Genomic DNA, 15669 nt, shown 5'->3' on the forward strand with positions numbered 1-15669 from the left:
TAATTTGAGAGCAATCTAAGTGCATGAGTATGTGTGTGTCTGTGTGTTCGAAGTTCTTTAGAGTTGCGTGCTTAAAAGTTTTGTGAGTTTTGGTTTTCATTTGGCTTGGTTTGTGCTAAGTTTCTAAACTGTGCGAGTGCCAAAAGCCAAAGATTTGTCAATGCAATTATTGAAGTTGGAACTTGCAGCAGGAGCCGTAATAGCAGCAGCTGCTCTTGGCGAAGTAAAAAGGTGTCGATCCTTCGGTGCTGCAATGAATCAAAAAAGTAAAATCAATTCTTGTGCCCTTCGCCGAGCACAGATGGACATGGACCGGACCATTAATCCAGAGCCGGCTACAGAAAATAGAAGGCGACAACATTGATGTGGACAATGCCACAATGCGATTGCGGTCAGAGCTGGACAAGGCTCAACTCGAATGTTGAGCCGCCTTTTGGCTTTGCCTTCGCCTGGCCTGGGCCGTTGCCGCATCCGTTTCCGGCTCGCAGCGTAACTAAAACACAAAAGCTTCCTACAGCAGGTCCTTGTTGTCCTTGTCCTGCACTTAAGAGCAGCAACAATGGAAAAAGCACAAAAAAACGACAACGGCAACGGCAACGGGAACGGCACGGCAACCCGAATCGAAAATCCCAAAGAAAAACAGTAAATACACGCAAAGTTCTTTAGCCTTGGGTGGGCATTGGGGTTTTTCATTTATCCTAGATTGAGAACGTTGTGCAGCTGCTGTTGCTGCTGCTGCTGTGGCAAGTGTATCAGATTGTGGCCAAAAAACTTGCAAAGCAAAGTTTTTGGCAGCTAATTAATTAAGTTCTTTTGCAATTGCCTTTTGGGGCCAAGTTCAATGGTCGTGAAAAGGCATTTTCCTCTTTGCTGCCAGCTGCCTGCTGCTGGCTGCAGGAAATTGCATTACCGTTGCGCTGCGCGACTTATTAACACGGCCTGGCCAATGTCAACAAATTGCATTATTGGCGCAATAAAAGCGAGACACACACACACACACACACACACACGCACACACGTAGTATTGAGAACAAACACAGCCAAACAACAACCCTCTGAAGTGTGCGCGTATTTTAAATGTTATTGAAAGTCGCCCCTGCAGACAGTGTAAATATATGTATATGCCCTGCAAACCTGTACAGGTGATTCTTATGGCCATGAACAAGACTTCAAAGAGAGTTGGTCTAGGATAGACGTGGTGCAAAGGCATTGACAATTGGCCATAAAAATGAGACCGATCAGGCCATAAGACGCATTACGTTTAAAGTGTATTTAGTGTCTTTAATATATATTGTTTTACTATCATAAGTTTTAAGAAATATATATAAGATATTCTATTTATTTGTCTTTAATCTTGCCTTAAGATCGCATCCTTTTCAGTATATCTTCAAGGCGACTTATTCCAGTTCTTTTGCTTCACTCTCTGTCTATCTCTCTCTGATAAATATCCATCTTATACACTTTAGCATAGCCCTCTTTTACAGGGTATATTGACATGTATACTGTCATGTTCAATTTGGTGCATTGCTGGACTCCAACTTCAATGTCGTTGTCACTGGCTGCGCACGCTTCAGGTGTTAATGATTTAATTTCGTTTCGTGTACAGGAAAATTTCATTACTGTTGACAATGGCACAACACACCCTCAAAGAGTGTGTGTCTGGGTGTGTGTGAGTGTGCTGCATGAGTGTGTGGTTAAATGATAAGGTTTAATCATGTTCGAGGGTGTTGTGTTTCAAGCATATAACATTATCGCAACTCGAAAGCTGCATTTAAAAGTATTTAATTTACCTTTTTATCAATTGAAAAAAATCACTGAAAATTCGCAAAAATATCAGTTAATAAAACCCTTGTTGTTCTTGCTTTTGTTATTTAAATATTATCAGATGCAGGTTCATTAACATTGATAAAGGGAATATTTTTTTTTAGTTTTTGTGAAATAATTAAGGCGCTGTCAATTAATCTATGTATAAAATAAAAGAATTTGACTTTAATTATAAGACTTTAATTTATAAGAAATTTGTATTTAACATAAATATTATTTTTAATGAAAAGTTTTATAAAATAAGTAATGCTTGAAGTATATTTGTGTTTAATTAATTTAATCAGCTTTAATTAACAATATTTGCAATAATTGTCAAGACTCAACAACGCATTCAATTAATTGACTATTCCCTACAATAATTGCTTATAAGTATTCCCTTGAATTGATTACAAAATTCCACAGGTTTAAGGCCGTAATTAAATAAATATATATACAATAGTCAGCTCAAGGCATATTCGCGCGCCCAATTAAATTGGTTTATTGAAATATGATAAACAGTGAGAGGCAAACAAAGGGTATGCAAAATGTGTTACTTAACCAGGCGGCAAGCGGCAGCAACAATATCAACTTTTGATACCGCTGATAAATATTAATGCCAAGCAAAGTGTTCACTGAGCCGCACTGCGGCCAAAGGACTTTGTCGAACTGTCCAAGTCCTGGCCGCCATGGGCAAGGCCTTGTGCCGATGGGCGTAGGCGTTGGGCGTGGCACTGGCTGCACAATTCTGACGGCATTAATATTCATTTCCATAGCTACAATAACACAGGGCGAGAGCGCGACAGGCCACAGGAGGCGACTGCCATAAAGACAACAGCAACAACAATAAAAAACAAACAGGAACCGAAAGCTGGCTGCAGCTATAGCGAGAGGAGCAGCAACACATACACACTCATTGTCAGCCAGTGTTGTGTATGTGTATGTGCGTGTGTGTGTGTGTCAAAGGAATTGTTGAGCCAACAGAAGCCATTGTAAGCGTGCGGCAGCTACTGCTCTTTGACATTCATTTAATTGAGTCGCTCTACAGTCGCCAGCTGCGCGCTGCGAGCAGCCGCTTTTGATTTTGCATTTCAAATCAAGCAAAACGAAACAACAATCAAATTCACTTTAAACTTTTTGTATTTTAATTAAATTTTCGAATAGAACGTCAAGCATTATGCAACAGGCAATTGCAAATTGTATAGAAACTGTGTGTCTATGGGCTGCAGCGCCTGCCTTCAATGTACTTTTCCGCTTTAAAGGCATTTTCATTTTATTATTATTATCGCTTTGGCATAATTCCCAAAAAGTGGCATCGAAGTCGAAGCGGGCTGAAACGAGCTGGCAGACAATGGGCCTAAAGCAGGGCAAGGCAGGGGCCATGGGTGGCAAGTTGGCTGCCAACTTGCGGCAGTTAAGACAACGGTGTGAAAAATGAAATTATAAGCAAAACGACAGGCTGGCAGCGATATGACGCAACACTGAAAAAAATACATGAGTAAGTTGTAACACAAATTAAAATACCTTTGTTTGAAATTCATAAAATAGGCTGAAGAAATAATTTCAAAAATTTAAATACAATTTATTTGCCAAGCTAACCTGAAAACATATTACCAGAACAGCTGCAGCGCTCCAAATTCTAGCTGTGTATTGTTGGCCGCATGGCTAACTTGTCGTAAAGTATGGCATCATCTTTGTCTAGAGAGTCGAACGCATGACAGACGACAATACATCTTAGGCGCATTTTAATTTCATGCTTAGCTTGACTCAGCTGCGTCCTTCAGGCGGCGCCCTCGCCTGTCCGCCCGGCTGTCTAGTGCCAGCTCCTTTTGATTGTTGCTGCGTAATGACATTTAATGTCCAAGGCCCATATAATTGACTGGGGGGCCGAGCTGTGAGGCATTCGCAGTTAGTGCGCAATTCATGCGCGACTGCACAGCAGTTAAATTGTGTCGTCTTTAGCTCTTGCATTTGTATCTTCTGCCATACATTTATGTATGTAGCCGTTGCTTGGCCATTTATTTTGTATTTGAAGCGGCTCGCCATAATCTATGGTCCAAAGTGCAGCGCAAGTGCGGCTTGTGGCAATGTTTAATTGTGCGACCACATTACGGGCACGTGCAGAAGGCATATGCCACAAGCTAACAAAAATCTGATTTACCTTAATACCTGTGGCCAACAGATTTTATGTGGCGTGACTTTCAGCTATGCCTGATGATTTAGCCACTCGACGCCGGCCGTTTAATGGCTAATAATGGCAGAGAAGAGACTAACAAAAAGCCGAGCAAATAAATGAAATAATGAATGAAATAAATTGTGAGCCAAAGCAGGCAAACAATGTCAATGCAAGGGTCATAAACTGATTTAAGCAGATGTGTTGAAGGAGGGCTTGAAAAGTGGCTTTAAGAAATATAAGAAAGTGTCTTAGAGGCAGAAACTCTTAGGCATTTTTTTGTTTCTCTAGATAGTATTTAAACGTCCCATGAATTGGCGAAGAAATTGGAAAACATTCTAAGTTTCAACTATAGATCTTTCTATCAAACTTCCTATATACTGTATTAAGCATACGCCATGTAAACTTTCTGCTGAAAACAAATCAATCAATAAAATTTTCAGCATTTTCCTATCTGATTGACTGACGAAACCAATTGATTGACAAGTGCTACGGGCCAAATGTGTTTAATTAAGTTAACACTGCCAAAGTTGGTAGCTAATATCTTTTAGTTATTCTAAAGAGTCATCCAGACTAGACAGCCGCCAAAAGCAGGCAGCTCTAGCTAAACAAGCCTTGGCACTTGCCATTCAACGTAGCCAAGGAGTCGGAGCACCTTAAAGCTAGTGCCACGTAATTCAATGCGGCTGCCAGAAACATGCGTAGTCGAGTAGTCGAACGCGCTGCAGCTAAACAATGAACTGGCCGCAGGCCAACAACAACAATAATAGCAGCAACAACAACAATGCAGCACCTTCGGCTGGCTGCTAAGCAACAAGCGTGAAAGGAGCTAAGCACGACAGCTAGGATAATGCATTTGATCTAAAAGCAAGGTAAATAGCAGAGAGAGCACGACGAGGAGCTGTGTAGAGCCCAGGAAATTAATTACGAGTCACGTGGCAGACAATGCAAGCAGCTGCTGCTGTTGCTGCTGCTGTTCATCTTCTTCAGCTCTGGCATTGGTTTGTTTGCTTTCCCCTTTTTTTAGCGTAAATATTAATTTTCACACCTTCTGACATATGGATAACAAAGCACAATTGTTGTAGCTGTCAGCGCTCTCGCACTCTCCACTCCACTGCACTCCACTCTAGCTATGGCTTTGTAATCAAATCAGGCTGCATTTAAATGCATGTTTGGCTGCTTCAAGTTCAGCGAAGCTCCTCTTACGGCAGCCTGGTCAGCGGCAGCCCTATCATTAAATTTGATTTGAACTTGAACTAAGCATTCGCAGTATGAATACCTATTAAAATTAAAGATCAAAGCTGGAGGCTCTGCAAATGTTTGCCAGATTTGAAATATGCGCGAGGCTAAGAAAATGTTTAGAAAATATAATATTTAAATAGTTGAAAGTAAATATATATTTTGTTTAATTTATATATTTCTATTTCAAATTTTTATTATCTTATAAAATTGTTATATCAACTTTAAAAAATTTCATAATTAAATACACTTAATAATGTTAATTTTTTTAAGTTTAATTATTTAACTGTATAATATATATATATCAAAAAGTTAATCTCTGTATCTAATTAATTTATCTATTTCCACAGGGTAACACTCGGTCATCCTCTCTCAATTGCAACACTCATATTAGTTGTGTATCGTCTGTTGCTTTTGGTACGTGCGCATTGCAAAATAATCGCAAATGTTCCTCGCCCTCGCCCCTCTGGCCGCCTCAGATCCATTTTCCAGCTGACTGGGAACGACTCCAAGTTGAACTCGGACTGGGCATAATCTCGCACGTAATTTGTGTGTATGCGACAGAAATGTCCGTTGCACCTGGCGGCTGGCCTTCGTCTGCACAGACCCGAGACCCGCCACTCCCTATTCGACCGCCCTATTTTGTCTGTTGCAAAACTATTGTCTGGCCAAGTTGTTGACAGGCACGTTGACGTCATTGTTTCGTAATTTGTATCCTTAGCTGCGCATTAGAGCATAGTTATACACAGCCAAAGTTGCCAAGAGCTTAGCCCAGCACCCCAGCTCAAAGTCCTTCTTTTCTCTGTACGTTTGTTTTCCTTATTTTAGAGCTTTAGTTTGTCATTTTTTGCCAGCTCTGCATTTGTGTACTGGCGTTGTTAAAGCGTTGGTAATGTGCATGACATGTCATATCAAGCGAGGTGTCGTCTGGCTTAGAAATAATGCTATCCAGCTTATGTCAAACGCTGCGTATGCGTAATGTGATAACTCAGCTAAGCAGCTTGAGTGGCGCTTAAATTGCATTTACTGCCTTTAATTACACTGCCAGCTAGATTTGCTGCCTTTTTTTAATTAAATTTCCTTTGCACATTATGCCTAATTCATTAAACTGCCGCCCGTCCCATTAGGCCTTTTACCTTTAACCCTTTCTTGCCTAAGTAAACAAATCTGCGCACTTCATTTGCCCCAGCCGGCCAAGTGCTTCAACTTACAGCGCATTTCCTGACCCTTCAATAACAACTACAAGTTCAGAAAACAGAAGCAAAATTAAAGAATATTTAAATATTGTAGAAGCCGAAGCTTAAATACTCTTTTAAAACTCATATATTGATTAAGCTATTCCAGATTAGCTTTTATACTTAGAATTTTTTTATTTTAACTGCTCGTTTAACCTTTCGATACTCTTTAAAAATTTGTATATCTTCAAATATTTTCTGCACTCGTTTCTTAATTGCATGACAAACTTCTGCTGCCCGTGACTAGAGTATCAAATATATGTATATAAAATAGAAAAGCGAGCGCCCAATTTGCAGCAAGACAAAACTTAATCGACAGCTTTGGCAGCTGATAAAAATGTCGAGGACGCGAAAGCGACTGAGAGATAGAGCTGTAGAACAAGTGGGCTTTGGGGTTTGTCTTTCAAGATGTCGCTGCAATAAAATTAATGCAAAAAGTTTACCTTTACCTTCGTTCAGTTGTTGTCAACGAAAAAGTGAGAAAAAAATACTTTTCGAATTCGTAATGAGTGGCAAGTTTTTTTTCATTTTTGGTTGGCGTGAATTGAGTTGAAGGTTGAATGAGGCGCAAAGTTTTCAAATAAAAATTAAAAATTGTCAAGGCGTTAAATTAGGGTCACAGGTAAAAGAGGAAGAGAGAGAGAGGAAGGCAGCTAAAGTTAGACGAACTTGAATCAAATTGAAATCAAATGGGTTTCACAGCAGCTAAAAAGGGTCAATGGGTTGCAATTGACAGGCAGCTAAGCCTGCCCGCCTGCCCGCCTGCCAGCCTGGTTAAGTTAGTCAATATTTGAGAGATTACCGAGCGTACCTCAACTGAAGCGTAAACAATGTGAGCTTTAAACTTATGGCGGAGCTGGAGATGCATGCAACAACAGCATCGCTCGGCACATGAAAAGTTTTTCTGTTAAACAGGAGTGGAACGAGCACGCTCCACTCGCCACATGATTCATAATCTCTACACTAATCTTTTAATCCAGTCGAGTGAATTTTGTACTCGATTGTGAAACAAAGTTGCCAAAGGAGCGGCCAAAGCAGCGAGCAGGCGGCGGCACAAAGAGTTAACTTTCAGCAGCGACAGCGAAAATAAACATATACGAGTATGTCATGTACCGATATACCCTATAGTAGTGGAGCTGGCCCACCTTCCCTCCTGCCCTTTGCCATTACATTAAGCGCACAACTTTGATGTCATCTTTGTGCCCAGGCCTTCGATAAAGTTTGTTGCTTTCGCTTCTGCTCCTGCTCCAGCTCCAGCTCCTGTTGTTCCCAGCTGAAACTTTTTTAATAGTAATGGACTTCACCAAAAACATTTTTTCTTTCCTCTTTACATCATCTGCTGCTGCTGCTGTTGTTGTTGTTCTCTTCAGTTGCTGGCCCAAATGTTTTACAGTTTAAGCGCATTGGACTCGTGCTTGGCGCTGTTGTGGCCAGGTGAATCAGCCTGTGGAAGCTGTGCATCAAAAAGTTATTTCCGCTACAAATGAACCCACACATGACGCGTTTTTTCGTCTCCTTTCCTTTTTTTTGGTTTTTTCCAGCTGCTGGCTTTAGGATTTCAGTCTCTCCATCGATATGGGCAGCGTGTACCTGGCACTTAGTGACGGCCTGGACAGGCAGATGGACTGCCAGACGGGCTGGCTGACTGGACACTGGGAGCTGGCCAGTGGCATAAGCGGCTTAGCTTTTAAACAACTTTCAGCATATGAATGGCAGGCACTGTAACATTACTGCATTTACTTGCTTCTTTTTACCGGTTTGCTGTATAAAAATCCTATTGAATACACCTGTCTCTGGCTGGACTGTCCTTATTTATAGAGCATTACTGCTGTCAGTCGAAAACATTAATTGCATTTCAAACTTTATAAAACACATTAATGAAATTTTTGAGGCTTACCTTACGATCTGCCATATCTATATATTATCTGTTAATCAAAATTAGTTTATGTTTCATGCTGCAAATATTTTCAGTTCTTAATAGACTGCTCACCTGTACATGGGCTGCCGCTGACGTCAAACTGACCATTTCTGATGTGGGCGGCAAGGTCCACGTTTGTGACAGCAGCACTCAAAAGCCAGTCGAAGAGCAGGCTTAACACTCAGCTGCAGACAGCTCTCGACAGAGCGAATCAGCTCTGCAAGCACTACTAGATAGGCCTAAGAGGCGAGTGTCACTGTGCGAGTGTGCGTGTGTGTGTGTGTGTAGAGCACTGTCACTTTCGTGTGCTGAGGATTAGCAATGGCATAAATACAAAGCTGGCATAAGTTGCGTTTTGTCACGGTTCAAAGTCTAATGAAATCGTTTCAAATCCATCGGTAAAAAATTTCAAATGTTGTCGCAGCAGATTTCGAGAATCACCCCAACGAAATAATAAAAATAATAAAAACGAAATAATAAAAATGAGTATGTGAAGCGTATTATATTTCAATAAAGGTATCGCAAAAACTTATGCCCTGCCATGCAAATCTTTGCCTAGCAATTTTAACACTTGAGCGCATTTGATCCAACACAACAGACGGCCGCGAGAGGTTGGTAGGGGATCGGGATAGGTCCTTGAGGCAAACATGAAATATGCCGCAATGTCTTGGCCACTGGAATGTTGGTTAATGCCAGCCATTTGGTTGGACCGCAACAATTTCCCTTTTTCGATCCCGTTCCGTTTCGCTGCATACCTTGAGGCGCCATAAAAGTGTACCCGACCCGGCCCCAAAGCAAATAAATAAGAAAAGCCGTTCGCTACATTTCAGCAAATAATCTCATAAAGCATTTCATGCTGTTGCCCAGCTGCTGAATCGCATATGATGTGTGGTCAGACGGGCGGCTTGCACTGACAACGGCACATTTTCTATTGTTTGCTAAGCGTTTCGGTTCGCTTGGGGCGACGGGACAAGCGGATCTTAAGTTGCTCGCCATTCTCTCTCTCTCTCTCTCCCTCTTAAGGTTGTTGTTTGGGCATTAAGTGCGGTCTCGATGCCTTTGAAGTGGACACGTGCTGTCATAAATTTTCACAGTGTTGTGAACACAAAACTTTCGACTGTTTTTTGAGTTGGAACAATTTACACTTAGAGCGGCTATCGAATGATATTTATCGGCCTAGAAGTTAAAGAAGGCGTGGGCATGGACACAGTAATTTTGAAGATAGAGAAAGGGGATAGCATTATGTAGTTATGATATGTTATATTTTGTGTAAGACTCTGATAGATAAAGGAGTTTAGAATAGACATAAATTTAATAAGGGTGAGACTTAAATCTAGCAATGCCTCGTAGATGAGCTACAAGAGCAAATCTATAGTTGAGGAATTATAAAATGATTATTTCATAAGAAAAGGAATATATAAATATATAAATAAAATATAATAAAATTCAATTAAAGTAATAAAGTTAAATTAAATTCTGAGTATTAAGAAGAGAGCACAATAAATTTTTGATTAGAAAGGCATAAGAGGATAGCCTGAACAATGTTTAAGTTTAACAGAAATATAGAATGACAATAAGTAAATATTACTTTGATTAATATAAATGTTATGGACACAATATTACTAGACCATCTCCGTATAGCACAATTTCTGACTAACATAGATAGCTAAATAAAAAACATGAAAAATGGGAGTCCCTTTTGGAACAATTGATTCGAGGCCAGCCATAGATAAATACTATATATATAAAATTTCAGTTCCAGCTGATTGCGTAGCCAACTCTTTTACCCAATTGAGAACTAGAGAAAACTACAGTGCAGCTGTCATAAAACTAATTTTACTGATTGTTACATAAGATTTATGTGTAAACTTTTAAAATAGATTACGGCTGTCAGCTAAATGCCTGTGTGCTGCTTAAGCTATTTATTTTGCTGCTTAAATTTCATTTCTTGGCAGCGTTTGCCAAGTCGCTTCAACTTTCTATTGCCAAAACACAAAATCAACACGTAAAATTCCAATTAATTGCGCTTAGCTAAATAAATCGTTTCAACGCAAAACACAAACTGATCATAAAAGTTAATAGCCAAGCACACACAGGCACACACACATGCAGCATAATTGGCTGTGTATGCGTGTGTGTAAACAGCTTCTTTGGCTATTTGCTTATCGGTAAATTGCAATTTGTGCCACAGACGAGACACAAACTTTGTGCTGATTAATAAGAAGAGGACAGGGATATCAACAACAACAACAACAACAACCATTAGCAGCTGGATATGTGAATTGAGAGCTGTCTATAGAGACATTAGCCAGCTGGGCAGGCTTTGGCTTTGGCTTTGGCGTCAAGGCTCTCACATAGCAAACGCATAAATCCAATTGAAAGTGCTTAGCTTTGATTTTTGGCCTGGACGCAGTGCTATTCACTCATACCCTCGCCACCGGTCTTTAGTTTTAGTTATAAGTGTGATCCCTTAGCCGTTGCTGCGTACGTGTTAGTTGCTGTGCCGCTTTTTCAACACTTTGAACATTTGGTGTCTGGCTCACTACTACGTGCCGCAATTCAGCGTGTGACGTTATCAGCCAACGGTCGCCCTCTCTCTCTCTCTCTCTTTCTCTCTCTGTATCTCTGGTCATATTTGATAAATGCTTGCCTTCTGAGTTGAGCTGCTGTCCCTGCCCACCAGCTGGCAACAAATATTTAGTTGTGAGAAATCCAAATTAAGTCACGTCGCGCCAATCGCGAACAGCAGTTGAGAGAGAGCTCTGCACCCGCTGCTGCTGCTGCTGCTAGTGCTGCTCGGGCAATCTTAACCCTATCGAAATGCCATTTCAATGCAAATGCAAAATGGCAAAATTAATGACGTTCATTTCCTGCACCCATGTCACCCACCGCCTGCCGCCGCTAGCTCTCATTTGATGCTGCACAGCTTACAAGAGAATTATGATCCAAAAACAATAGACTTTTATGCATCATGGCAGTGCCTGTTGCCTCTGCCCCTGCGCCTGCCACCGCATCTGCCTCTTGCAGCCATTGCAACAAGATTTTCGCATTAAGTTACCAGCCCCTGGTAGCGCTCCCATCCTCTGGGCAACCCACTGCAATTCCCATTGAAAGGCCATTACCATTTTGGGCTGCTCTGACTCTAGCTGCAGTTTTTTGGTTTTGGGGGTTGTTGCAGCTGCAGCTGCTGCTGCTACTGTTGCTGCTGCTGCTGCTACTGTTGCTGCTGCTGCTGCTGGTGCTTCTTTTGTTTGCTGCTTGGCAATTTTGTATGCACTTTTAGCCAAGTTACCCTGCGCTGGCCCACTCCATTCTCTCTTCCGCTATGTTGTTTACATTGTCACAGTTGCCGCTTTCTTTGCATTGCAACTTGCATTCACAGTTGGCTTTTATGTTTGCATTTTATGCGTCTGACTCCCAGTTCTCGCACAGTTCTGGTCTCAATGCCATTTTCATTTTCATTCCCAACTCTCGACTGCCTGCAAGAAACCCATTCGCTGCATTTGCTTAATTGCCTGAGCCGAAGTTGAGAATATTACGAAAGCAATCTTAAAGTTATTATTATATTTGTTAGAGCTAAAAGTGTTCAGTTTGTAGCTGCCGAAAGTTTAAGTAACGAATTCGAAGAATACATATAAATTTTTATTTGAAAAGAGTTTTGGTTCTTGAAAGTTTTCAGTTTTTTTTTTCGCTGGACGGGTTTCTTTCAGATTTCCTCTTTAATTAAAGTAAAGAAATAAAAAATGGTTAAACTGTGGTCTATATTAGAGACTTTTGACAATAATATTTATGAATTATCAATGCATACAACCAGACATCTCCACATCTCAATCCTTGAGTCTAGATATAATATGTGATACTGTCACTTAATGAGTTTGGTTATCTCTTGAGTTAATAATGTAGATCATATGATTCTAAAAGCTCTTATATAAATTCGTCTCACAAATCAAAACTGTAAACAAATAAAATTAATTAAATTTTTGCATTCAGTCACGAGCTCGAGTGGCAACAATGGTCAAGGCACAATTAATGAGAATGGCCATTAGTGCTGAGAGCTTTTTCAGCAACCACTAAACAGCACCCCCAGCCGCCAGCCAACGAGCAGCACCGCAAGCAATGGGACAACTGATCCGCTGGCTGAGTAAAAAGTCAAACAATTTGCTGACGCCGAAGTCTTTGGCCAAATTTAAAGAAATTACACTTGACACTTTTCAATTAGTGCGCCAAACTTTATTTTAATTGTGACAGTAACACGCTGGCGTTGCTAGCTAGGGACAAACATAGAGGAAGCAGACGAGGACAAGGACGAGGGAGTGAGGGGTGTGGGTGACAGTGGGAGCTGGCAACCAACAAGTTTTGGCCAACTTTCTGAGGCGACAACTTGATATAAAACAAAAGCCACGGCCAGAGCTCGGAGTTCTGGGCACATTCAGCCACAAAATGTCAAAAGGGAACTTTGCAAGATTAATTACAATTGAAAACAAATGAATGCAAAAACGATAAGCAGCCAAAGGATTTCGGGCCAAAAACCGAGTGTGGCAGCACCACCCAGCAGCAACCACCCTACCGGGCAGCTCAACTCGGCAACTTTGCCAATCAAGATAAAAGAGCAGGCCGCAGGGAAATGGAAGCGGGTCGAGCATGGTGTAGTTGTTAAAGCCAGTTCTCGCAAAAGTACTAATCAAAAAAGCGGGTGTTGAAACAAATGTTCACACCTACAAAGCAACAGCAACAGCAACAGCAGCAGCAGCTGCTGCTTGTCCAGTTTTTGGGCACTTGAACTTTGGCAAAACTAAACGCAAAGTTTGCCGAGGTTAGCAGGTCCCGAACGCGGTCCAGTTTTGGGCTACTTTATGGCCCAAAGACGTGACTTGTTTAGTTTTTACTATCTATAAGGCTGTGCTGTATACCCTGTAGTTAATGAGCTAAAAGAGCATATACAGCGTGTAATTCTATATAATTTATTAACATATTTTTATAATTTTTATTTTCTTTAACGGAATTCTTCACATGCCCTGTAGCCAATTGTTTGAGAGGGTATATTATTATTTTCTTAAGACATATTTTTGTGGAACAGCCCAAAAATAAATGTTTTTCTTTAATCTCTTACTCTTTTTCTTCGTCTCTCTCAACATATTCCTAAATGAAAGAGCTTCAGGCTTTTCTCAGCTTAACTGCAAAGTCAAGGTGCATCTCCCCTTCTCATATCAGATTATTTAAATATTTTAACTAACATATTTTTTCTCCACTTTTTTTTTTGGTTCCACCCACATTAACAACATTCAAAAGCTTGACCAGACAAGCCAGAAAAGTGGGAAGCGCAGAAACTGAAAACTTTTGCGGCGCATAAATCATGAAATTAATTAATTTTGACATACATTTTACGCCAAAGTAACGCTATAAACAATTTCAGTATTTACTTTCATCATGCATATATATACATAAATATATACAGCGTTTTTTTTCGTTTGCCTGAAACTAAAAGTAAAATCAAGAAGAGTTTGGTAAAAACTTGCCTTGCAGGGGCTTCTTACGCTTGCTGCTGGCAAACTTTTCGAGTCGAGAAGACCAAAAAAAAATTTAGAATAAAATCTATATATACATATATATGCGTACAGTAAGAGGGGAAAAAAGTAAGTTAAGTTTGAAATATGTGCAAAATTCATTCAGTATTTGAAATATGCGCAAGTTCCACCCGCTGCTGCTGCCAAAAGAAAAACTTCGGCCGTGAGTTTAATTTTATTCATGTTGCTAAGTGAGCGCTGTCGACGTCAACATCAACGCAAAGTTTGCCAAAATGCACTGTTTAATTGCATAATTTGAGACTGAAAAGGAGATTTGAGTAGTTACACCTGAAAGCTGTTTGATAGCACCAAAACTTGAGGTAGGAATAATTAAAACACGCAGCAACTGCTACAGATAAACGCTGAGCAAAGATTGTTACTTATAGATTGTAATAGCGAATATAGTCAAAGTTCTTAACAGCTAGATAGCTTACAAGCTTATATATTAAGCTAAATTAAATGAATATTAAATTAAATATATTTATCATACTTTATATATTAATTCATTTATTCAGAGATAATTTCTTAGGCAGAATCATACCATACATTAACTTAAGTTACACAGTTAAAAATATAAAGGTAGCTAATAAAAAATGTATAAATATTTTTATTTTCAGCCACTTTTCTTTTATTTTCTAATTTTTTAGCTTTGTGAGTAAAGGTCATGTGTAGTTTGTAAATCTAAAAAATGAAAAACGCTTAACAAAAGTTGAGCAGGTTAGGCAACCTTATCCTTATCCTTATTACAAGAACCACCCGTCTCTATCTATCATCAGCAGGCGTCTTTATCGATTGTGGATTCATGTATGCATACACATATATTTCATATATATATGAACTATATATGTGTGCATATATATAGTTATATATATATATATATATATATATATATATATATATATATATATATATATATATATATATATATATATATATATATATTTTTTTTTTTTTTATTTTTTATTTTCTCACATGAATACATAACTTAATTGTTGACTGATGATATCTGAGGCGTATACTAGTTTTTGTAGTCTTTGCCAGCAATGGTGTCGCCCCAGATAACTAATTTTAGATATGAAACTTAGAGGATATGAAAGAAAAGTATTGAAATCATTTCAGTTGTTGTTGTTGTATATATAATTTTTGAAAATATTAAAAAAAAAATTTAATTATGACAAATTTTTTAAAGTTCTGTTAAGAATATTTACTACAATTAAACAATAGCAAATTTAATTTTATTTAAATAATAATAAGCTTGAGTTCAATAAAAAATTGTTGAAATTGTAGGACCAGCTCAAAAGACATAGAAAATGTTTAATATTAAAGGAGAACGTGAAGGTCGCGCAGTGTACTTCCTGCCCTTGAAAACATAGTGAAGGTCAGCTAAATCAACTTGAGTATTGGTACCATACATATATATATATAAATATATATACATACTTAAATATACTAATAAGTAAAGCAGACATTACATTCACATAGCTGGACCCTCATAAAGTTTACACTTAATTATTATAATTCCAAATTATTATTTATAATTAAATAGTGTTTATTTAATATAGATAATACCCAAAGATTTTCACTTGCAACTTTAAATATTTAATGCAATTTGTTTAATGTATTTCGGCCACATCAAAGCATACAAATTTACATCGAGTACAAGACACGGGTCGATGCACCACTCGCACCACTTAGACAAACACAAAAGAACACAACGCAAAGCCGACTGCAACAGGGCAG

This window comes from Drosophila hydei, unplaced genomic scaffold (assembly GCF_003285905.1).
Source record: "Drosophila hydei strain 15085-1641.00,03,60 unplaced genomic scaffold, DhydRS2 tig00008114-arrow-pilon, whole genome shotgun sequence".
In the NCBI taxonomy this organism is placed as follows: domain Eukaryota; kingdom Metazoa; phylum Arthropoda; class Insecta; order Diptera; family Drosophilidae; genus Drosophila; species Drosophila hydei.